The sequence below is a fragment of the Lissotriton helveticus genome, chromosome 6 (genome assembly GCF_964261635.1).
Source record: "Lissotriton helveticus chromosome 6, aLisHel1.1, whole genome shotgun sequence".
In the NCBI taxonomy this organism is placed as follows: domain Eukaryota; kingdom Metazoa; phylum Chordata; class Amphibia; order Caudata; family Salamandridae; genus Lissotriton; species Lissotriton helveticus.
This window is the reverse complement of record NC_136067.1, coordinates 1816628374-1816654454: the sequence shown is the minus strand read 5'-3', so window position 1 is coordinate 1816654454 and position 26081 is coordinate 1816628374.

Genomic DNA, 26081 nt, shown 5'->3' with positions numbered 1-26081 from the left:
GGCATACCTTGGACCAAATCTGGTCACTAAATACTCCGGTCACACCCCCAATCATCACGCCCTGTCTCTGGTCCAACCACTTTCTGATTTCGTTCTTCCTAGACCTTAACCTGATTAAACGCCCCTCCCTTCCCAAAAACACCTGGGCTCGCAATTGGAATAAGGTCGACATACCCTCTCCTTGCACCTCCCTCCAGGACTCTTACCCTGCCCTAGAGGAGCTTGCCCCTTCATCCCAGCTAGCTGCCATTAACGTCTGGCTCTCCAGGACATGCAACCAAGTTGCCCCCTTGAAACGTGTCACAGTTAAACGCGCTCATAATGCCAACAAATGGTTTACTGATGACCTTAAGGGAAAAAAATTAGCTGTGCGTCAGGCCGAGCGCGCCTGGAGGCACGCCTATTGTCCAACCCTGAAAACCCACTATTCCCTCGCGCTCAACATATACAAAAAGTCAATTCTCCTGGCCAAGACCAACTACTTCTCGGGCAAAATACTCTCAGCCGAGAGCCAGCCCAGGGAAATCTTCTCCACTGTCCATGAGCTGGCCTTATCAGACAGAACTTCCCTCAAGCCGCCCCCTTCTCAATCCCTCTGTGATTCTTTAAACAATTTTTTCATTGAGAAATTTGCAGCCATCAAGGCTAACATACCTCCACCTTCCGCTTCCCCTCCTGCCTCTGAACCTCCGCCCAATAGGTTCCATCTAGACCACATACCTCCTCTGACCAGGGAAATTCTATTTTCCCTGCTAGCCCGGGTCAAAACCGGTTCTCCCTCTGCTGTCTGTCCAGCTTTTGTACTGAAAGAGATTTTTCTAGCTTGCCCTACCCCCCCCTTGGCTTTCCTCAACGACTCCCTCAGCAAAGGCTCTGTCCCTGACCTTCACAAAGCGGCAATAATAATTCCCATTCTGAAAAAACCTGGTGCCGACCCTTCCTCCCTTTCCAATTATCGCCCCATCTCCCTCCTCCCCTACTTGGGTCAAATTCTGGAGTGCCACATTACCACTGTCCTCGGCTCCTTTGTTGAGGGCAGTGGTTGGCTGGCCTCCTGTCAGGCTGGCTTTCGCCCGCTCCACGCCACCGAGAAGGTTGTGGTCTCAGTCCTGGACAGACTCAGGGAGGGTATGGATGACAACCGGCCCCAAGCCTTGGTCCTCCTTGATTTGTCCGCTGCCTTCAACACAGTTGAGCATTCCACCCTTCTTACCCGTGTTGAGGCAGCGGGCATCAGGGGGCCCCCTTTGGCTTGGCTCACTTCCTTCCTGAGAGATCGCACCCAGGCTGTCCACCTAGCAGATTTCTCTGCTCCCCCACGTAAGGTGCAGTGCGGTGTGCCTCAGGGCTCTTCCCTCTCCCCCCTTTTATTTAACCTGTACATCTTCCCCCTCATTTTTGCTTTACAGCAACTGGAGGTCACTGTCTTCAATTATGCAGATGACCTCCAGCTGCTTTTCAACCTTTCCCACTCCCCTGAGTCCACCCACAATTTTCAATCGGTTATGATTTTCATCAGGGACTGGATGAACTTCAACCACCTTAAACTTCACCCAGATAAAACTGAGTTGGTCCTTACAGGTGGCACATCCAGTCCCTGGACCTCCACGTTTTGGCATCCCTCACTCGGTCCCCCCCTTACCCTCTCACTCAGTTAAAACACTCGGGATCACATTAAACCAACACCTCACCCTGCACTCCCAGATCAGTACGGTGGTATCATCTTGTTTTTTTACCCTTCACACCATTAGATATTTCTAGATTCTTTTCCCCCTCTGCTTTAAAACTCATTCTGATGGCAATGGTGTTATCACGCCTAGATTATGGGAACATCCTATATAATAGTGTTCCGGCCTATGCCCTCCGACGGCTTCAGTTGGTCCAGAACCAAGCCGCCCGCCTCATCCATGGTCTTCCTAAACTGCACCATGCCACCCCTCTCTTAAAGAACTTGCATTGGTTGCCCATTAGAGAGCGGGCCCTCTTCAAACTTGGCTGCACCACGTTTCAGGCCCGAGCCGGAACCGCTCCAGTTTACATAAATTCCGAAATCAAAAATTACATACCGGCCAGAGAACTCCGCTCCTCCACCCAGTCCCTCCTATCCATACCACGATTCAGGAAAAAAAGGATGGGGGGTGAAATTCGCTGTTCTCGGTCCCACTTTCTGGAATACCCTCCCCCCACCATCAGATCCATTCCCTCGTACTCTGACTTCCGTAAAGCGCTAAAAACTCACCTCTTCCTGCAAGCCTTTACGCCCTAAACTTCCGTACCCCTCCCTCTAAGTTCAATTGCATCCTCAGCGCCAAGAAACCGCTGGGTATATGTGTGCTTAATAAATGCTTTTAAATAAAATTCATTTTATGGTGTGTACGGAACTTCAGCTCAGTATCCATAGCACACATTTCTCCTATACTTGTCAATCTTAGCTCTATAGCTATTCAGGAGCTCTGCTTTCCAAATTGGACTACAATGGTTCCTTTTAATGTACTTTAACATAAATATATAAAAGTTAAATTTCTCTATTCTGTTCTTAATATGTCTTTATTTTCAATGTATTGGTGTACCTAAAACGCATGACTAATGCACAAAAAACAAGCACATTCGAATCTGTCATTCAATCTATATTTTTGTAAAGTATTTACTTTTGTATCCACAATGATTCCTGTTGGGATAAACACTGTTCTCTATCTCCTTCCCTTTACAACTATTCAACAAATCTGAAAATAAATCTGCAGGACTAGTTACACTGCCTTTAAAATATATACCACAACTGCCTCTCTGATTTACTAGCTTTATAGCAAACACTTCTGTAATCAGATCAGTAGGTCTAGTCTTGTCTTGAAAAGTCCCCGAAAATCCCTATCTGCATAGATGATTTATTAGGTATATGAAGTAACAAGGTAGGCTTGCAGATTGTTGACTAGTCTTTTGATGCAATTAATTCTCCTATATGCAGACGTTGTAAACACGTGATCCTTTAATCATGTTTGAACAAGCTTTGGAAAAGACAATCGGTCTAGCATTGGCCATCAGACTTTTGACTTAGTCAATGCTTGTTTTGCCATTGGTCATGCACAATGTTATTGTTGGGGAGCCTGCTAGGGCCTCATCAATTAAAAAAATTACCAAGAGCAAAAATATATGTTTGGTGTCAAAAAGCACACTTTGCTGTAGTAGCCCCTGATGCTTAAGGTAACTATTTTGTATGTGGATATGTTTCTTGTGAAAGAGCAGAATAACCCCACTCACGATAAAGTTAACTAATAGCCCAAGTGGTGTGACCAATTGCCTCATACACTGTGCTGTAGTGGGCAACACGAAAATGTGGATGCTACAACAGACCAATGGATGATGAATGCTGGTTGTAAGTCCCGATAAGTATACAGTTTATACATATAATTTTAGTAAAATCGAAAAGACTTGGTTAATACCAGATCTAAAAATGTGCATGATTGAAAAAGATTTACTCAACTCATCTCCTGCCTTATTTAAACTGTTTCACAAAAAAATTGCAAGTCACACCATGTAATTTTAAAGATGCGTTTCTAATCATTTTGGCATAGTTTTTCCAAATATCGCAGGGACGAGGGAAACATTGATAAGGAAGTGGGCTGTTTGTAGTCGCTAGCAATGACTAAGTTGCTGTTTATTGATGGGCCTGCATGAGTGAGTGAGTGTGTGAGTGAGTGAAAACTCGCTAGAATTATCTTGCTGTTTACATGGAACTCTTAACACTTTTAATTCAGGACTCCATTTTTAGAAAGCCTATTGAATTAGTTCATGTGGTACAGAACACGCTTACTGCACTGTTGAGTTTCACCTGAAATGCTGTAAGGAATTGCTGGAGCGGGTCTTCTTAAATCTCAAATGTCAGGTATAATCGTCACATAAACCTCGCCATTGGTCGTTTGGACCTTTATTAGTTGATGTGGCGAGGGGTCTAACATTTACACACAATTACATTAAACAGAAAAGGCAAACAGGCTCCACAGGAAATAACAAAAGTGAATAGGGTTTTATTAACAAAATGTAGTCAGGATAAAGTAATCGATAATCAGATAATTAAATCTTAAGCATTATTATTACAAATTAAAATAGTCAAAAAGCCAATATTTTAGCATGAGATAGAACATTATAGGGACCACATTTATATAAATAATACAGAATACCCAAAAAGTGTGTTCCATAAAAGAAAAACCCCTCATCTAAATTAAAGAAATAGATTGGTTGGGAAAGGACATTTGGTTAGAAGAACAAGATAAGTTGTCAGCTCCAAAAGACCAAATGAAGGTTTCTGATAAAAGAATAAGAATGCTTAGGCATGACGTCTTTTCACTTGGGAAGATCAGCAGAGGTGAGAGGGGTCTTCTCAAATTGAATACGCAATAGAATCTCCTAACTAGTCTCAGGGACAATCTATAATGTTCAACAAAATCGTTAATTGCAACATTACTGCTCGTTCCCACTCTCGAGAAGCAATCAGTTTTCTTCAAACTCTGTGACAGGAATACCTCCCAGTTTTTCATCTTTTAACAATAATCAATGCATGGCTATGTCCTTGAATTGTTACCCCAGACAGTCTATCGAGCACAGTCAGCTCTTCCCACGAGTCTTTCATCTTAGCATATTCTCCTCCTCCTGATGGGAACCTCACAATCACTCATCTAATAAAACATAATACATAACAAATGCCTATTCACTAACTAATAGAAGGCTTGTGGACAATCACAGCATCTGTAGTGGGAAGAAAAAAACATAATGTGCAAAATACCCGCAAAGAATATCTGCACTGGCGTCTTTATCTTAAACATGGTGATTTGACATTCAAAAAGTAGCAATAGAAAAAGGTGGATAAGATTAACTATTTAACATACTCACTCAGGTCCGGCTACATGCAGTGAACTACTACAAATTATATGATTAATAGACACACATTATTTAACGTTTTAATTCACACATTTGTATTAAATGCATTTAATTATGCAAATAAGATTTCCACTCTCCCAGAAGGAAGTGATAACTTTTGAATTAATGAATGAGTGAGAGTATCATATATTTGATAGAATAACTTGCAAAAGCAATTATATACCACAAAAAAAAAGATTGTTTTAACCCGATGCTGAGAAATATGGTACTGAGGGTGCTGGTGTATGAATGGGTGACTTTGACCATAGCTTACTAGCCACTGCTTTTTCTCACCTACTACTGCCACTGGTTGGCTTACACCAGCCAGGCACCTAATCTAAGTGAAGTTAACATCATGCCATCAGTTTTCCCTTGAGTATAATAAAGCTACTCCTTTACCACATTTGCTACTTATATTGCCAATAATTACCTTAAATTCAAATTGCAGTAATGTACTTAATGTAACAAAACAATAATGTGGCAAATGAATTTATGACGAATCTCAACAAATTGGTGACCTTTTGTCCCAACTGGATCATTTAATTGGAAAGCTTTTTCCACACTTTGACATCATTCGCTCTTATGCACAGATGCGTCAAGAATTGTATTGGGTTTTATTGAGTTGCTTGTTTGTTATATGTATAGTATTATCCTTGAGTACTGGCTCCTTCTGAATTTGGTAAACAAACCTGAGAATCTTACTCACTTCCGCCCTTTGTGGTTACCTGACATATATCAACTCTTTTATTTGTCAACCAAACATTATTTCAGTCACTCAAGATCTGAGAAGCCATACTCTCATCCATTTTTTCACCTCTCCTCCCTAAATGGCTACAGATACTGATTGCCCTTAAGGATGCCATGGGAATACTGACCAGCTACAGGTAAATAAATACACTTTATTTATCTCCCCCTCATGTATCCCACGCCTCAGCTGGTAGAATGTTCATTGTTTTAGAACTAGGATTAACTCAAATTTCACTGTACTAATCCACCATTAATCCTTTCTGGGTTTTGGAATAGCGTGGTACTTGCCGAAAAGCGTTTCAACACCTCGTCAGGGGTGGTAACCGCAATATAAATATAATTACAATTAAATAGGAATACATGCAAGTCAAGTGCTTTTTTAATAGAGGAGAGCATCCAGAAGAGGGTCTGTTTTTGCCATTCGCTCCCTCAAGGTAAATTTGTGGTCCTGCGTTATCATTTATGCCCTCAGCGTGTAGCTGCTGTCACTAGTTGAATACAATGCATGTTTAGTTGTCATAGAACTGTAGTGGCGTCTGGCTGGACTACCCACTGAATCTCATAATTTATCTTGTAGGACGCTGTAGCTCGATCATGAGATGAGTGGAGCAGATTTTCCATATGGAATTCTGCTCTGCTCAATCATAAATTGAGCTGTATAAATGCACTTGGAATTTCCAGGTGTGGGAACACCTGACCCAATTTTACTGTCCGGAAAAAAATGCATTCTAAAAGGCTGCAGTGCCATCCTGATCCTTTGCATGACCCCTGGCCAAACATCAGACTACATTTTCTCCACCCTTCCCTCATCATAGTCCTTCCCCGCCCTTATCTTACATTAGTACCCCACACACACGTACTACCTAATCACAGCGGGTGGTAAATGTGTGCATTAAACCACACTGAATAGGAAATTCTGTATGAAGTTCCAGCTTGTACATCTGGTCCCACTCAATTACTCCCAATTTTATTTGTTTAAACTCTGAATTGCAAGATGCAGGTGGGGCGATATCGCATAGTACCAATGTTAAGGGTGTAGAGTTGGCACCCCACCAGGACAGTCCAACTCATAATCATGGCCATTGTCTATTTCTGACCCTCGACATACTCCTGGACACATAATTGTTTAACCTGGCAGCATCATACAAGAGCAAGGAAATCAGCTGTGAAACATAGCTCGGAACCACACACCATCTGCAATGTGGACTTAGTATATACGCAAAAAAATAACCTTCATGGCAATGCCTTCAGCAGCTTGCTCCAGATCTAGCTCACCTTTGCAGTTTGAATCATTGTAATAACAAGCGACCCTCCATTCCTGATTTTCATAGATGTAGGGCTCACATACATGTGGCAGACAAACCATGGCACGCGCATTGCGCATTTAATTTGCTGGGCTTTCCTTACTGACAGCTGACTGTGCCATGGTGAGGGTGCCCTTTCTAACTCAGTAGGAACCAATTAACATTGGGTGCACAGAACAGGAGAGTTCACCTCGGGTGACATGTCTGCACAGTTTCTTTTTAAGGGTTTATGGCCATGTTTAATAGGACCCTGATCAGGTCTGTTATGGAGCAGAATATATTTAGACGTTCCTGTACTATGTAGTCAGGTCGTGTATGTCCATTTGGAGGGAGCCCACGCTCTCTTTTTATAAGAGGCCTGGGGATGGCTGCCAGCTGTAATTTTAGGCCTTCCTTGCTTACTTCCACTTGCAAAATCTTTCTGAGCATGGTTTTCCCACGTGCAGTCACCATCTCCAACTGGTCTTTAGGTGAGATGAGAGGCAAGCCGCTTAATTCTGTTTGGGAGTTCAAGGTGCCATTATACATCGTGTGTGTGTTCCAGCGTCTTTAATCTCTGTTTGATCTAATATTGCTAATCTTTGATCTTTTTGGAAGTTCAGTGTTGACTTTCTTTTCATTGCATGTTTTTATTATTGTATTTTTTATTTTTTTATTTTTTTAATAAACCCTGATGCTTTATAAAGATGTGTGCACCTGTTAATTACACATGCGCTATTTGCAGCAGTGGAGGCTGGAATAATAAATGTGATTTGGACATGATTCAGTTAGCAGTATTGTTCTCGCTTTCTCCTTTAATATAACTCAAGTGTGCTTGCACAGGTGGTGATTATCTTTGCTTCGCTGTAGCAATTGCTGTAATTGTTGACCTTTGCCAAGTTTACAACATAGAAGACACCCAAGTCTGGCTCCATTTTGTATTAGTTCTCACGTTGTGATTCTCTTTTATTTTCAAATTAGCATTCATTTCATTGTATCCCTGCATTCCAGAATGTAATCTTAAAACCTCATTACAAAAATAAGGTGATCCCGAATCAGAAATGCTGCACAAGACAACACAAAACCACATATAATTTGGTGAAATTTGTTGGGAATAGAAAATGCATTATTCCTAGTGCTGCATCTCAGAACAGAGGAAAATACTCGATATGGCCACGTTTTCCCTCATTTTCGACCTGCAGAACTTATATTGGGGTATCAACATTTCCGCAGGCGGCATTACCACCCGCCATGCAGAGACACCTGGGAAAAGTGCATCAGCCTGCCACAAGTAGGGGACCCCCAATCCTCGCATTTCTGGACCCAGTCTGGAGCTGGCCCTCCAAAAACAACCCACCCTTCCAACTCAGTGAGAAAATGGGTCCGTTTGAGTGAATTTAGTGCCTTGTAACATTCCCGTGATTAGACACCATTAAATGAACTATTAAAATCGCATCTGATATTAATGTGTTTTCTGCGCAGTTACTTGTTTCAAAGCTTCTTTTATACTTTGCAGTTTCACACCTCATATGTCAGCCTGCTATAGGGAGGCCGCACAGTTACACTACCACATCTAAATTACTCTAATTGCATCCAGAATTGCCCCGGCGCTACTACTGTATTTCTATAAACACCTCTGCCGGCCATAAACGCCGACGGAAGGAAAACATCCGGCAGGAGGCAGGGACTCGAACAAAGAGGTAACGTCATACCCTTCTGGGACGGTACGGAACATATATCGCGCTTATTAAAACTATATGCACCACTGACAGAGCCCCGGAGCACCTACATCCTGCGCCATAAATAAGTTTGACTGTAAAACAAAGTCTGAGATTCATGGTGTGTGAGGGCAGCGCTCGCGGGTCACGCGCCTTCACGAGCAGTTGCTTTCTGGACGCTGAGCTTTGCAATGTGCTCGCCCACAAGCCTTCAAAGCCCTGACTTAAGCAGAACAGTATGTCCCGAAACAACACTGACTTAATGATTCAGGATTCAATTCTTTGCCATCACGGTACCCTTTAATTTCAGGATAATTACCAGCTGGCCCCGTCTAGCGTCCCATAAAGGGCCCTGCTGCAAGGGTTTTCAGGCACTTCTCTAAGAGAACAGCCATGCAGGTGCTGCAGTGGGCAGGAGTGGGCAGAGAATATTGTATAAACGGCTCAGGGGAGGGTTCAGGAGTTTTTTTTTATTTCGGATTTATAGGCGGCCTCAGTCCGAGGCGTATGCAAGTTATCAGCCTGCTGCCAACTTGGTGGCTCTGACATGGTGGTCCAAGCCCACTTCCTATTAATCAGGCGCCCATACACTCCAAGGTAACTGCGGAGCCTTTGATGGAAGCGTCAGCAGAGAGGCCAAAGATTGCATGTACATCTGACTGACCTTTACACTCTTTTCGATGTGATCCCACCTTCTGATGCACATTCAAGCATGTAAACCTGCGCGTGGTGGTTTGCTATATATGAATTTTTACTTGCATTTTTTCTAAACCATGGCAGTTCTTATTTAAAGTGTGCTGTGCTCAAACAGCAGTTAAAACCTCTGTTCATACAGACTTATTCTCTCATGTTACACTTTAATGGAAGTACTTTGAAGTGTCTTTTAGACATCCCATAACCCTTTATAGGAGGAATAAATAAACAATATTTAATACATTTCTGAAGGGGCCTTGCGAAGTGTTCTATAATACTTAATGCAACATTGGCGCACAAACACATTCAAGAAGAGGATTGTGGGATCTCCACGCAGCAACTTAGTAGAGGTTGTGCAGCACTTCGGATATCTGTTTTGAACCCCTGCAAAGCGCAAAATCCTGGAGGTGTCTCTGATGGCCCTTTGGGTCACAGACTGCATTCTCTGAAAGGAAGCAGACTCTGGCAGCAGGTGAGTGCAGATGTAAACAAAAAATGGTATAATGCGGAAACCGATTATTATATCGCTGTTTTTCCAATGAATGCATAAATTAGTCAATGGAGATATATAGACAATATACACTAATGTATTTTAACATTTTTATCTGAGTCTACAATAGTTCACTCCTGGATTACGTTCCTGGGGTGTATAAATGATGGAAGACACATTAAACATACATCAATAAAAACAAATAAACAAACATATAAGTCCCCTCATGTGTGTACATTCCACAGACTATCCTCTATATGGACTATGTAAAAAGGCAAGAACACTGCCATATCTGTATAAAAACAACTGGAAGACTGAAGAAAGAAAATCTCTTGTTGGAACACTCGTTGTTTGTTATTTGATATATGTTTTATGTATGTGCAACTCAGTGAGAATATTGTCCTTTTTATATGTTTGTTTATTTTTTTTATTTTAATCCATTCAAGCATTATGCCACCTTTTGTTTACATGTGTTTTCAGCCAGGATGTTAAAGATTGCAGGCATGTGATAGCATGAGCTGAAAGCCATTTTTGTATTTGGCAGCCATTTTAGTTAGCCATGTGCTCGCCATGTGCTGTTTCCCTCTTCAGAGCCTTGCACATGTTCAGAAGGCCCTAGCTAGTAGAATGCACCTGCTCTTCTTGTATGACTGCAAAAAACACAGTTGATGGACAGAATGTAGAACAATGTCATACATTCACCCCAGTACAAGGATCTGGGCCTAAATCCATCGTTTTTTTGCACTCCACACCACCCTGGGTTAGACACTGGCTATATGCAAATCAGCTCTGACCCTGTGCCTCATGGGAACAGTCCAGTCCGAACTACCAAGCCATGTCTTTCCCAGACCGGAATCAAGCATCCAAGGACCGGTTTCTGGCTATCAGCCTTCATCAGCCTGGATAGCTTGACTCCAGTGGTGTGGAGAGCCTGGGACTCACGTCTGAGCATACCCAGCCCACTCAGGGTGAAAATTGCAAAAAACACAGTAATTGGACAGAATGTAGAACAATGTCATACATTCACCCCAGTACAAGGATCTGGGCCTAAATCCATCGTTTTTTTGCACTCCACACCACCCTGGGTTAGACACTGGCTATATGCAAATCAGCTCTGACCCTGTGCCTCATGGGAACAGTCCAGTCCGAACTACCAAGCCATGTCTTTCCCAGACCGGAATCAAGCATCCAAGGACCGGTTTCTGGCTATCAGCCTTCATCAGACTGGATAGCTTGACTCCAGTGGTGTGGAGAGCCTGGGACTCACGTCTGAGCATACCCAGCCCACTCGGGGTGAAAACCGGTCCTTGGATGCTTGATTCCGGTCTGGGATAGACATGGCTTGGTAGTTCGGACTGGACTGTTCCCATGAGGCACAGGGTCAGAGCTGATTTGCATATAGCCAGTGCCTAACCCAGGGTTAGACACTGGCTATATATAAGGCCCCTGTTTTCTGTACTCCTTAGACTGCCTCATACAGTTGCTAAGGGTTCTGTGTGACGTAATCTCCCTCATCTGAGGTTAATAAATATGTATTTTATATTTCAGCTTCTGTGCCAATTTCTTCTATGTTGGTTTAAAAGGACCAAGGTGTATCAGTGAGACCCCTGAGAAGGTTTTCTATGTTCTTCAAATGGCGCTCCAACGTGGACCTCATCAGAGAAGTGACTATCCAAGGGAGTAATCTTGACAGGAGACAGGAATCTACTGAGGAGGACAGGATAGGATTCTACTAAGGAGGTACTCTGTGCACGGAGATTCTGGGGATTCTCTGTCTCTGCAACTCGGTATATTTCTGGTCTTCCTGATTTTGATCCTCCACCTGTTTACCGCTCCTAACTGAGAACATTTTTGGCGTGAGTATTCTAAAAATGACCGTTAGGTCATTCAGAACTTCGCAGTTAGAATCTGGAAACCAAGTGATTGGTAAGCGTTGTTTTGATGCAACACTTGCTGTTGGTTTTTGATGCCTGGGATTGGTAAGGTAGTTTAGTAACGCTTACCGTGGCTTTGGAATTTTGGAATTTGTGTTGGCCAACTCTGGATTTGTATGGGATTGATATATGAATGGCAATTTGTGTAGGCCGGTAATGAGGAGAATTTTCTCTGTTTTGAATTAATTTGAATGGCACAACGTACTAGAGTACCTTAATTGCTACTTTGGTTATAATATTTGCATATGTTGCAATATTCTTGGCATGCCTGTTTCAAGCACACATCAAAAAATGTGTTGCTTTTTGGAGGTATCATAGTGAGATGTGAAGTGAATTAGCCGGCTCCCCTAGAGGGAATACCTAAATAGGTTTAGGTATAAAAAACATATTTCTTCCTTGATGATTCTGTATCCCCATGGAATTCAAATATAGACATAAAACAAACAAGGGTCCTAATCTGCGCACTTTTAAAAATGGAGATATGCAGAGCGATTTTTTGGTGTTCTGCCAGCCAAAGCTAGTGAATTGAGTGTATTTTGGCTTCTTGAAAATAAAACAGTCTGTTGGGCTGTTTTTTGCAGTCTTTTGGAATACTATTGAGAAAATCTTCTTGTAAATATGACTTACAACTAGTATTTACAAATGGTTTAATTTAAGTACAGTCTGTGGGCTGTCCTTTGTTTCTCTCCTAAGTGCTGCTCTGTGGGTTAATCGTGTGTTTTAATGTCTATGTGGTTTGTGGTTTTCCCATTAGTGATACTTCTGTGAGTAAATAGCGATTGCGGTCTTTGTGAAAGAATGGCTAGCCTTAAGCGCGCTGTATTGTGTGTTCTGAGTGTATAACCCCCTTCTGTATATGTCTGGAATGAGCTCAATGTGTTTGTTTGTGTTTTTTTTGCTGTTATCAGTCTGTTATGCAAAATGTAATTTCATTATTATTAAATAAAAATTAAATAAAAATCCAGAAATGAACCATATGATATGCTAAATAACTATATGTTACTATTAAATTGATAGAGTAAGCAACCATGCACATGTACAAACTGCCAATGCTTAAAAGATAAAATTAGAATTCACATTCCATAGGAATAAAATAGGCCTCAAAAACGAAATTGTGTATTTTCCAATAAATAAACAATTATAAAATGTTACAGCATTTTCCTTAGATACATTGTAATAGATATAAACAGGCAAACACATCATCTGAGTAAATTGGATGTGGCTGAACTAAACACATATTATAGAACATGCATTGAAATGCCTCAGTTTTAAATAAACTGTCACCATGCTTACATTTCAACACTAAAAAAAGCTTTCCAACAGCTGTGTTTAACTGCCGCTGAGAAACAGCTGTCGTTTTGATTGTAGGCCACGGAGAGGAAGGGCTGTTGACTCATCTAAGTGGAACCACTGGTGTAAAATCCTGCATTTCAGACTGCTGTTTTAAAAAGTTACAAAAATCAGGTTCATTATTTTGGATAACAGGAAAACATTTAAAGTAAGGATTTCCTTTCTTAAAGCCTTTTTACATAAGCATATTTTTGGTTCTGATGTTAAATAATGACTGTCCTTTTAAAAAGTGGCGCAAAATGTTTTATGCTCCCAGTTAGGCTTCTGTGCTTAGGCTTATGAATGAATGTGTCTAAATATGATAGGCAAGGGATGCAGCTTGCTTTTCATATGTGGAATTATCCAAATGATTGGTTTTTATAAAAATAAAAAATAAATGATGGAAAGAAAATTATTTTTAAAAAAGTGCTTTTAAATTCGTTTTTTAATATTTATAAAGCTTAATGCTCATACTGTGACCTAGCATTAAAATTTAATTTAAGTTGTGTTGTACCGCATAGTGAGGAAATTTGCATATGAAATATAACTCTGGGCAGGCATAAAAAACTCATTTTTATAAGGGTATACATGAGATATTTCTAATGTCCCATCTCTGGAATGTGTAGAGAACATTCTGAGGATGACTATTATGCAATAATATTATAGGATATTCATTTTTAAGTGCCCCAAATTTCAAAGTCAAAATTGGGTACAATTCACTAATTTGAAAACAAATTATGCCATTCAGAGCAGCTTTTAAACTGCCTTGGGCTTCAGTAAATGTATACATTTAGGTATAATACAAACAGCTGACTTCTATATTGTTAGACAAGTATACTGCTCACTGCTTACAATTGAAAATAAATATAAAAAAAAGAAGTTATTCTCTTACCTCTAAACTGACAAACAGGGGAATGGGTCAGCATTCTGTCTTCAGGGTGACATTGAATTGGGAAAGCGCATGGAAACCCTTGTACACAGAATAGGACAGCTGGGAAGGGTTAAATGTCAGTTCTATATTTAGAAGCCTAGCATGGCTCCCAAAGCAAAGTTTGCTTTGACATTTTGACCTCTGAAACTTTTTGAAAGACAACAGAGGAGAGAAGGAGAAGTTTTACTTTTTTTGGCAAAAGCAAGCTCTTTATGTAATCATATGATAGAAAATAATATAATGGTATATGTGAACTTTAATTAACAGAAATATTTGCCATATATATACAGTACTAATGCTTTTAGTCTGAAGATTACTGTACAAAAGCTGAGGCAATGACATTTAGTTTGACTTCATGTGCCCTCATGTTACACTTGTACATTTGTTAAAGTGTTTGGGGTTTGGGTATTCATATTCTTTACCTCCTCAAATGTACTATGTACCTCCTATAACTTTGTTTATGCCCAGTTGCTATAAATAGGGGTTGATAGTGTTGACAGAAGTGAAACCTGTTTCAGGTTTCCTACTGTCAAAATGGGGGAAGGAGGCTGGCTCCTCTACAAATTAAGGGCAGGTAAAATGTATGTTTCTCTCTCCCTTTTTAAATTTTTTTAGCCTGTCTAAGCTGTCTGTGAAATAGCAATAAGATATTCAATTGGCTATTCAGTAATACTGTTTTAAACATTGTTAGCATTAATACAATGAATAAGTATATATGTTATGTTACTGGCCATCCTGTTTGATGAAATTATGACAGGATGATTAGTCTAGATTGTTGTCCCCTTATTTTGACCTTTAAGAGGAACTAGATGTGGTTAGTTTTTGTTCTACAAGTTTTAAAGTGATAACACCATTATTGTATGTTATTCTCATGCTACATAGTTTTGCAAGGGCATTGCTAGTTTGTATTTCCTAGTCTGTGTAAATAAACTGACAGTCCTTATTAGAGCTGATGTTGCATAGTTTGGATCATGAAAAGTAGAACGCAGGGAAGATGCCCATGTGATCCTTAGAAAAAATGTTTTGAAGGAAATGTTGTTTTATAGATAAGAAACCCTGTTAAATTAGCAGTTTTAGACTTTCCTGTTGCTCCTATAACATGAGAGCATGGTCCTAAGCGTACAATGTAGGTGTTTTTATTGAGGAAGAAATCATTTTTGAAATGTCTGCAGTCCTATACAAGTAATGTAAAGTTTATGAGTAAAAGTGTAGAACATTTCCTTTTTTGTCTTGAGGGTTTTCAGATTAGTACACATGAATACACCAATGTAAGGATTTAGGGTATGTCTGTGTTGTTTTTCTCTTTTCCTCTGAGTTTAGTAAATGAACACAGTATTCCTTGGCTGCTTGGGATTGGGTGATGTATTACTCTTGTCAGTTCACCAAGGAGTTCCTTTTATACTTGCCAATAGGTCCAGGATGTTGTTTTTTTTACTCTCACATAGATAGATGAAGTGGTTGTTGGGTGCCTTGCTAATATATGGGGCGTCCCAAGACTAGAAAATATTCTGAGACTATCCTCTCTGTTGATAGACTGTTTCTGTGCCTTGTCTAAAGACCTTTTGTTCTGTCCACCAATAGATATTTGCTGTCTTACAACCATTGCCAGAGGGGCCTAGACATCAGATTCAGCCTGGGGAGTCAGCGTCAGCACCAGTCCAGCTTGAAGCCAAGGTGACGGTAACCAGCACAGGCATTGCTGGCAACTAGGACCTCAGTGAAGGCGGAACCCCTGAGATGAATTGTGTACCCCTGCCACTGTCTTGGGAGAAAGACTGGGTCACAAACCAGAATGGAGAAATTGTGGATCAAGTTTTTGATGCCCAGCTGAGAGTCATAGACCAACCAAAATGGCGAGGAATCTTTGCTTGAGGTGACCCCTTTTGAAACAAAGGTTGCTTCAGAGATCCTAGCATCAGGCCTCTGAACCCGGGTCCTAAAGTGAATACAAGTTTGCTCCTTTGTTTGTTGGTCAAGAGGTGCATGAGCACACTGGATGCAATGTGTGGCCCCAACGAATGAGCAGTGCACCAGCAGAGCAATACAGGAGTTAGGGAAGGACTTGAGTTTAGGGTACAGGTGCTGTGTCTCTGGTGCCTGTTAGATTGAAGTAAAGGAAACTGCCTGAGACACTGGACGGGATCACTGAGAGCATTTGCCCTGGTGGGTGACTGCCCTATCCTGAAAGAAGAGCCTTTTCCCTTGAAACTGGGCTGTGATTCTTGAGTTGCGAGTTTTGCAGCTCCACCGTGGAAACAACAAGAGCCTGCCTGTGAGGCTCAAACGGACACAGGGAGAAGACTCCCCTATGGATTAGTTGTACATCGGCTTCAATTTCCCCAATGACTTCTTCTTTTTCTTGTTAATAATGTACCCCTTTAGTCGTCCCATTTTTGAGGAGGAGCAGCCCTTTGCAGTTCTTCGTCCTAATTCCTATGGCCCTGTGTGGTGCTCCTGGTCCCAAATATATTTGATGTTCTAGCCCTCATAAAGGGAACAAAGGAAAAGTCTACTAAAAATGTTTTTATTAGATATGCGTTGTTGGCTATTCTGAAATTGAAATGAATGGTCACTGAAATGTATAGGAGCCCTGAAAATGTTTACTAGATGGTTCTAGGATTTCCTCAGGACTAGAGAACTGATAATTCTGTTTGTGATAATAGTTATTACTCTCTCCTGCTATCTGTATGTTAATTATGACCCAATGCTCTGTTCCCTTTGTATTCCTGCTTATGCCTTATATGTACCTGCTTAATGAAATGTTTAGACTGGAAAATGCCCACCTAGCAATGAATTAGGATATTGATAGATTTATGAAAATTAATGTGCAAATACTTTCTGTGTTCCTACTATCATAGGTATGTCTTTAGCTCTTGCTAAAAGGACAATCTGTTAAAGTTTGCAGGGATTTGTTAGCATGAGCTGAAAGCCATTTTTGAATTTGCAGCCATTTTTGAATTTGCAGCCATTTTTGTTAGCCATGTGCTCGCCATGTGCTGTTTCCCTCTTCAGAGCCTTGCACATGCTCAGAAGGGCCTAGCTAGTAGAATGCACCTGCTCCTCTTGTATAACTAAATAAAAAAATGGTAGCACCGACACGTGATGTGTGGGTGTCTCCTCGGGCACAGATATTGGTGCTGTTCTCCAACAGCCAATGTTCATCAATAAAGTTTTTCAATACTTTTTGGTTTCTTTAAAGTATTTAATTCATACTTTTAAATCCAAACTCATAAATTCTTCAGTTATCTGTAATTTCATTAACTTTCATTAGTATCAACGTTTCTTATTCATCCACCAATTTATCTTCAATAGCTATTTCCAATGCATATCGGCATTAGCCTTCATCAGGGAAGTCAGTGAATAAAAAATGAAACGACATTGTAGTTCTATAACCGAATTTCTACCTCTATGGTTGTCTAACTTAATTCATGCATATATACATCTAACTGATGATTTTACTTACACATTACGGCTAAACATTGTAAAACACATGTTGTGTATTATCACCCTAGGATTACATTTCTATGATCGAGCTATTAAAGTGGGTAATACGGAGTGCTCAACTTAGTGTTTCAACGTGCTTAGCGTTACTTGAAAATCGAAATAAAGTGTTCAAATTATGAAAAACATGATCAGTGGCTTGCCCGTGTATTATTCATCGTGCTTGATGCCAAGATGTTAAGTGAAGCACAAATCGTGCTTATATCAAAATTACTCGTCGGTTACCGCATGAGTGAAAATAGTTTACCGTTACCAAGTTGTAACAACGCCTAAGCGGGATTCAGGGTATCCGCCATGATTCTCCTCACGTTAGTGAGTTGGCGTGTGACGTTCTTAAGGGGAGGTGTGTTTCTACGGATGACGTAGCGCGCTAGTGACATTTTAAAGGAACAGTACATTAGTGTATGTTCGTGTTCACCGCTGATCTAAATAAAGATGTATAGTGGTGTTATGATCTGGGAAGCAGTCGCTAATACGTACCTATCTGCTTTAAAGTGTCAGTTAACTTATAAACTTGCACAGTCACATGATGTTATAAATGATGTTGGAGTAACATATAAACTAAAATGTGGGTTTTGGGCCTCAACGTCTTTTTAACTCTGCTCTGATATACTCGTAAAAATTACAACAATATATGCCAACATGTCATAAATAGCATCCAAATTCAGTCCTTTCGTTCATCCCCCTAGGTTTTAGGGTTTGTAGATGAAATATCCAATAGTTCTCACGTTTCAATAATGTTTTCTTATTGTCTCTAGCATCACATTTTTCTACATTTCCAAAACACATGCTTTAATTTGATTGATTTGATGATTCGCTTCAATGTAATGATTGGCCACTACTGATTTCAGAGTTCTGGTCCTGATGTTACTCTTATGTTCATTAAGTCTCACCTTCAGTTTTCTTTCAGTCTGACCAATGTATGCTTTGTCACACGGGCACTTAATCATATAAATAATGTTAGTCGTGTCACATGTAGCCTTCACCTGTAAACTGATTTTATTTCCCTTCATTGGGTGAGTGATCGTGTTGCCTTGTAGGATGTTATTGCAATTACTGCAATTTCTGCATGGGACAGTGCCCTTGAATTTTTTTGTTGATTCTTCTTTGGGTGCTTGTTTAATGATTTCTCCCAATTTTTCCCCTGGGAAAATGCGAAAATTGGCATTTCACTAAAGATGTTTTTGAAATCCAGTTCTGTTTGTAAAAGAGGCCAATGCTTCTTGATGATACTTTTATATTGTGGACTAACTGTAGAGAACTTACTCACGCATGTGATTTTGGGTTCTTTTATGACCTTCTGCGATGATAGTAATGATTTTCTTTCGCGTGTATTAACACGATCCATTGATTGTTTTAGAACTGTCTCTGGATATCTTCTATCTCTGAAACGTTGTATCATTTTGTGTGACTGATCCGTGAATTCCATGGGGTCCGAGACAATTCTCTTCACCCGCAATAATTGCGAGTATGGTAGATGGTGTTTAAGTGCTTGTGGGTGGAAGCTCTGGTATGCCAACATGTTATTCCGATCGTTTTTTTTAACGAATATGGTAGTTTCAAACTTGTTGTTCTTCTTCATTACTGTGACATCCAAATAGTTTATGATGTCTTGTTGAACTTCAAAGGTAAACTGTATTCGTTCATCTACTTTATTTAGCTCAGTTATGTTGTTTGTCAACAATTCTTTAGATCCTTTCCACAAGATGAATATGTCATCTATATATCTCAAATATAGACGTAAATGATCTTTCCACGTGTGGTTTTGTAGGATATGTTGATTTTCATATTGATGCATGAAGATATTGGCATATGAAGGTGCTGCCGAATTCCCCATAGATGTGCCGCTTTTTTGAAGGTACCATTGGTTCTCCCATTGAAAGTAACTGTGCATAAGCGTGAAGTTTAGAAGTTCCAATAAGAATATTTTCATGGACTCTTCGTAATCCATTTCCATTAAAGCCTTTTCTACTGCCTCTATACCCAGCTGATGTGGTATAGAAGTATACAAAGCTTGGACATCAATGCTGCACATTATGACTTGTTCTTCCGGTTCTAGGTTTGTAGCTGCCAATTTATTTAAAAAATCTGTGGTATCTTTTACAAACGAGCCCATGGTAGTAACAAAAGGCTGAAGGTATCTGTCTAACAGTTTACCTACAGATTCATGTAAGCTTCCACATGTAGATACAATGGGTCGACAGGGCGGTTTTAAAGAGTCTTTATGAATTTTAGGTGTCATGTAAAACCTAGGAGGTTTAGGATGATCAGTGGTCAGAAATATTTTCATTTTATTATTCACTATGCCTTTGTCCATAGCACTTTGAATAATTTGTTGCAATGTGGCTTGAGTCTCCCTTGTCGGGTTGGAGTCCAATTCCATATATACATTTTCGTCTTGTAGATGTGCCTGTACTTGAGCTACATAGTACTCCGTGTTTAGAATAACCAGAGCTCCACCTTTATCCGCCCTTTGGCATGTGATGGTTTTATTATGAGCTATGGATTTGAGTATAGCATACTCTTTTTGTGTAAGATTCATGGCTTTTGTTTGTTTGCGGTAATTGACTTTTGCTAAATCTTGTTTAACCAACTGCTCGAATAAATCAATAGTCTTGTGGCTTACGGGCGCCATATAGGTGCTTCTGCTAGTCAAACCTTTAAGTGGGTCCACTTCTGGATCTTTAGGTTCAGTGATGATATTTTCGAAAAAATGACGCAGTCTAAGTTTTCTCATAAGCTTAAAAAAACTTATGTTAAGTTCCAAATGATTAGTCTTAGCTGTAGGAACAAAAGACCTGCCTTTCTGTAAGGTGGTTGTCTGTAATTTAGTGAGTCTGACATCGGAAATATTAATTACTAAGTTATTCACTGTCGATTCTTCTTCTTGTCTTTCTTGGCTGTGACATTTCGGGTTTGTGGAGGGTCTTTCTCTGTGGAATTTTCTTCTCTTTAACCTTCTGGGTCTCCCCTTTTGTTGGGGCCTGATTCTAAAAAAGGCTGCGCCGTTGTGCTGGTACTTGCATGTGGTTTAGATGCTGGCGCTGTTCTTCTGGATGTTTCAGATGTGTAATGATCTGTAGATGAGGTGTCTGTTTGTGTGGTGTATGGACGGTTCTGGTGTTTTCTGGCATATACTTTGGCCCAGGTGTACACTTCGCCGAGTTTATAATCAATAGTATCTCTGCGATACTTTCGTAATTTTCTTTCATTATCCTCTTCAGTGTGTTTGGCGAGTTGTGTTTTAGTATCTTCCAGAATTTTGGTGAGTTCATCTATTGTCATAGTCTTTTCCAACTCTTCCGTAACCATTGTGATGTCCTTTTCTAGCTCATCTAATATTTCAGAGAGTTCTTCGATTATAAGCAAAATAAGATCGAGCGAACATTTGTTTAATATCGCAAACCACTTCTCTGTGAACTTTTTAGAGTTCTTACAAAGGGAAGGTTTTAATGATATCCGTAGACCTCGTGGAATTCTGGATGCTTTGTGGTTTCTTATCATCGTGCTAGCATGCAGACGCTGATTGATGGCTTTACGGGATAGATATAGTAGTTTGATATGTTGTTCTTTTGTTCTAGAGGTAGTGTATTCGGTTGTATCCTCATTAATTAATGAATATATCATAGAAGTTTCTTCGTTCGCCTACGCAAATGTTTCAGCTCGAGATTCTGTTAGGTGAGTTATTTCTTCGTACTGCATGTTTAGTATGGCGTGCTACAGTCGTAGAGCAGGACGTTCAAAATAGATTCAATGGTATGACTGTGCACTGCTGTATATTTCACCATATGTTTACTGTAGTTCGTGCTCCATAGGACTATCCCCTGCTCGGGAGTAATAACTAAATAAAAAAATGGTAGCACCGACACGTGATGTGTGGGTGTCTCCTCGGGCACAGATATTGGTGCTGTTCTCCAACAGCCAATGTTCATCAATAAAGTTTTTCAATACTTTTTGGTATCTTCAAAGTATTTAATTCATACATTTGAAACCAAACTCATAAATTCTTCAGTTATCTGTAATTTCATTAACTTTCATTAGCATCAACGTTTCTTATTCATCCATCAATTTATCTTCAATAGCTATTTCCAATGCATTTCGGCATTAGCCTTCATCAGGGAAGTCTGTGAATAAAAAAGGAAACGACATTGTAGTTCTATAACCGAATTTCTACCTCTATGGTTGTCTAACTTAATTCATGCATATATACATCTAACTGATGATTTTACTTACACATTACGGCTAAACATTGTAAAACACATGTTGTGTATTATCACCCTAGGATTACATTTCTATGATCGAGCTATTAAAGTGGGTAATACGGAGATGCTCAACTTAGTGTTTCAACGTGCTTAGCGTTACTTGAAAATCGAAATAAAGTGTTCAAATTATGAAAAACATGATCAGTGGCTTGCGCGTGTCATTATTCATCGTGCTTGATGCCAAGATGTTAATTGAAGCACAAATCGTGCTTATATCAAAATTACTCATCGGTTACCGCATGAGTGAAAATAGCTTACCGCTACCAAGTTGTGACAACGCCTAAGCGGGATTCAGGGTATCCACCATGATTCTCCTCACGTTCGTGAGTTGGCGTGTGATGTTCTTAAGGGGAGGTGTGTTTCTACTGATGACGTAGCGCGCTAGTGACATTTTAAAGGAACAGTACATTAGTGTATGTTCGTGTTCACCGCTGATCTAAATAAAGATGTATAGTGGTGTTATGATCTGCGAAGCAGTCGCTAATACGGACCTATCTGCTCTAAGGTGTCAGTTAACTTATAAACTTGCACAGTGACATGATGTTATAAATGATGTTGGAGTAACATATAAACTAACATGTGGGTTGTGAGCCTCAACGTCTATTTAACTCTGCTCTGTTATACTCGTAAAAATTACAACAATATATGCCAACATGTCATAAAGTGTATTTAAGAATATAGGTATCTGGTGTATAGAGCATATGGGGTGCAAAGTGCAGTGCTGGGCCGGACTTGGAACCAAAACCGGCCCTGGAAAACTGCTCGGCAGGCCCCCCTGGGATAGGGGATGCGGCCGAGCTGGGTACAAGTGCCGGTTTCGGCCGATTTTGTTACAGGGGGCGATATTGCCGGCCCCTGGTAACAAAAATGGCCTCCAGGGGCTCAAAACCGGCCTCCACCATTGCGGCCCACTGGGGAAAGGCCCGGTGCCCACTACAGCCAGTCCGGCTCTGGTGCAGTGGTATGGGTGTAGAATGCTGCTGCTTTTAGACCATGTTATGGACACAATTTAGTACAGAATGTCAGAGCGTGGAGCAACACGAAATCTGGCAGGGCTGCGCTCTGACTTTTTCAAAACGTAGGGATGTAATGTATTTACTACAATAGGGCGCACCCCTGTGCTTTCCCTAGCGCTGGTGTTAAAATTAGGTGCCTAGTTCAAATGCAGGTCCCCTTGCACTGTAGTGCAAGAGCACCTGAGTTGAAGGGAATGTAAATGTAATCATGTAATGATTGTTTATGTGCAGGAAGGTGTCCCTGCTGCACATAAATAATCAATAATGGCAATTTGTTACTTCTATGTGTGCTGTAGAAGTACACATACAAGTAGCAAATCGTCATTATTTGATGATTATTTATGTGCTGGAAGGGACACCTTACTGCTCATAAACAATCATTAATGGGGTGTATAGTGTTAATGGAGGTGCAGGGCTTAAATATTTAACAATTCATGTGGTAGAGGGTGGATGTGGTGTATCGGGAAAGGTGTAAGTAATGTAAGATGTGAATGCAGGTTGTGTTGTCGGATTGGGACAAAACATTGGCCTGGGGCACCTAAAAAAGTGGCCCACATTTGTGGGTCGCAACTTTTCATGAAGCATTGCTTGGCTAGTATCAGGGGGTTATTTTGGGAGAATCGTTTTTTAAACAAAGCCTTTTAGGGCTTTTAGAGTCAGTAACAAAAGTCAGGTCTATTATTCCACTGCACCTCACTTATTGGTCCCCTGACACTCCTCCTCAGTTCCATGATTTGCATTTTAGTAATGCTCCATTTCATATCCCTGAGTCCCCTCTGGGCCATTAGGCCTGAAGGTTCCTTCTCATTGATGGGTAAAAGAAGAGAATAATTTGGCATCTTTTCATATTTATTGCTCCACATAGCAATATAATCTCTCACAAATTATTTACATTTTTAGCATTTTTTTCTATCAAATAATATACCCACATATCTGGGGAGTCCACTGCACAGGAGTCATGATTGCAGCTGCACATCCCTAACTTGGGTTTGCGGCATAACCAGAAATCAGACAGTGAGGAGAGGGCCTATTTGGGAAACACCGTCCAGTTTTCTGGTCCTGCATTGGCCTACCTCCCGCAAGCTGCAGTATTCGCGGGCAGATTTCGCGAGCACATCAGCATAAAAGTTGCGCTGGGATCCTATTGGTGCAGGTACTTAAGTTACTGGTAGAAATTGGGGTCTCTAGTTGGCAATGGTTTGCACCTTTGTCAAAATAGGGACCCTTCTTTCTAGTCAGGATAAGGGGGTACACTACTGAAATAACCCCTGCTCACCCCCTTGGTGGTTTGGCACGAGCAGTCAGGCTTATCTCAGAGGCCGTGTGTACAGCATTTGCACAGAATCAACAGTAATAAGTGAAAATACTGCAACCGGACATCACACCAGTTTTACAAAAATAACCAATATTTATCTGTGCAAATAAGACCAAAACAATAAAAGACCAACATAGAGTAATCCAAAATATGCACTTTGCAAGAATAATTTTGAAGTGCAGTTCCTTCAAGCCGATAGCTCCGACCGGGGCTACCAATAAAAATGAAAATTAAAGTGACAGAATCCAACAGTTCCGGCTGACTGCATCAGTGCGAACCGGCGTTAGTGTCAGCAGACTCGTAAACAGTACACTTGAGTCCGGCTGACTGCATCTGTGTGGACCGGTCCTGGAAACCGTCGTGGTTGCGACCAGTGCGGCGTGTGGTACCCTTAAGTCGCGGTGCAGGTAGTGGCTCGTTACCAGTCACCCAGTGGCGGCGGTGAGACCAGGGCTGCGGTGTGGAGTGAGGCGGTGCTTGTTGTGATGCTAACAGGTCACAGTGCAGGCGGCAGCACCGGTTGATGGGAGCTGGCATCGGTCGGCCCAGACTGTGATGTGATGGGCGATGCATTGTGTGACTTACAAGCAGTGCCCCAAAACCATGGTGCGGTCATGGGTGTCGAGGTTAGCGTGCAGCAACATCGTCAATGAGACTAGGCGGTGCAGAGTACGGTGCCCACAGATCACAGAGCAAGCAGCAGCTCGGTGAAGGCAGCAGTCGTATTCGTCGGTGAGTCCAGGATTGCTGTGCAAAGTGCGGCGGTGCCTTCAGGACACGGAGCCAGCAGTGGTGTCGATGATGGTGTCGGCTGCTTTCCTCCTCTGTGGCAACTGAAACCCATAGTTACAGAGGCGGTACCCAGAGGTAAGTGAAGTCTTTGCTGTTCCTGAGACTTTGTGAACAGGAGGCAAGCTCTATTTCATGCCCTTGGAGAATCTCAGCGACAAGTGAAGAATGTTTTTTGCCAGTCCTTTCACTGCTCGACGCAGAAGCAGCAACTGCAGGCCAACACAGCAAAGGGTCAGTACTGCTCTTGGCAGATCTTGCAGCTCTTCTTCTTGGTAGGTCCAAGCGAGTTCTAAAGTTCACGGGTCTGGGCCCCAATATTTATACTCAGTTTCTCTTTGTTCTCTTGGGCAGAGAGTGTCTGTGTTCAGTCCAAACCAGTTTGGTCCTCTCTGCCCCAGCTTCCAGGCAGGAGGTGCAGACCGCATTGTCCAAGGCAGACCAGGCCCATTCAGGTGCAAGGAAATCTCCTCTCACTATTTAAAATGCAGCCCAGATCTATTCAGCCCAGCCCTGACTCATCCAGGAAAGGCAGGGCACACCTCAACCTCCCCCCCCAGTGGCTGTCCAAAGAGAATGCACATCCACACCCCCTGTCATTCCAAAGGGAGACAGTCAATCCACAACACAGCAGAAGCACACAGGATGGCTAAGCAAGAAAATACCTACTTTCTAAAGTGGTATTTTCAAACACAGAACATAAAAATCATCGCTACTAAAAGATGCATTTCTACATTCTGAGTTCAGGCATACTAAACTACATCCTCTATCTTTTCCGAATGGGAAGAAATAGTCATAAAATGTTACAAAATATTCCCCATTCTATCCTATGGGATAGATAGCCTGTCAACAGTGAAAACTAATTATACTAGGAGTTTTTTCAACCAAAGATCTAACCCCAAAATGGAAACACACTTGGCCATCAATGGACTGCCGCCTCTGCGGACAAGGAGACGAATCCTTGCTCCACCTACTTTGCATTTGTCCGGCACTACTAACCACACGGAAAGAACTTTTACGGCCAATAATGATAAGACAACAAATAAGGACCTGTAGATCCGCCGTAATAAAATGTTTGGGAGGCTCACCAGTACAATTGGCATGCAAAGCAATACCGTTTTTGACTCTAGCTGCTAACGAACTAGAAAAGAGAGACAGAGAA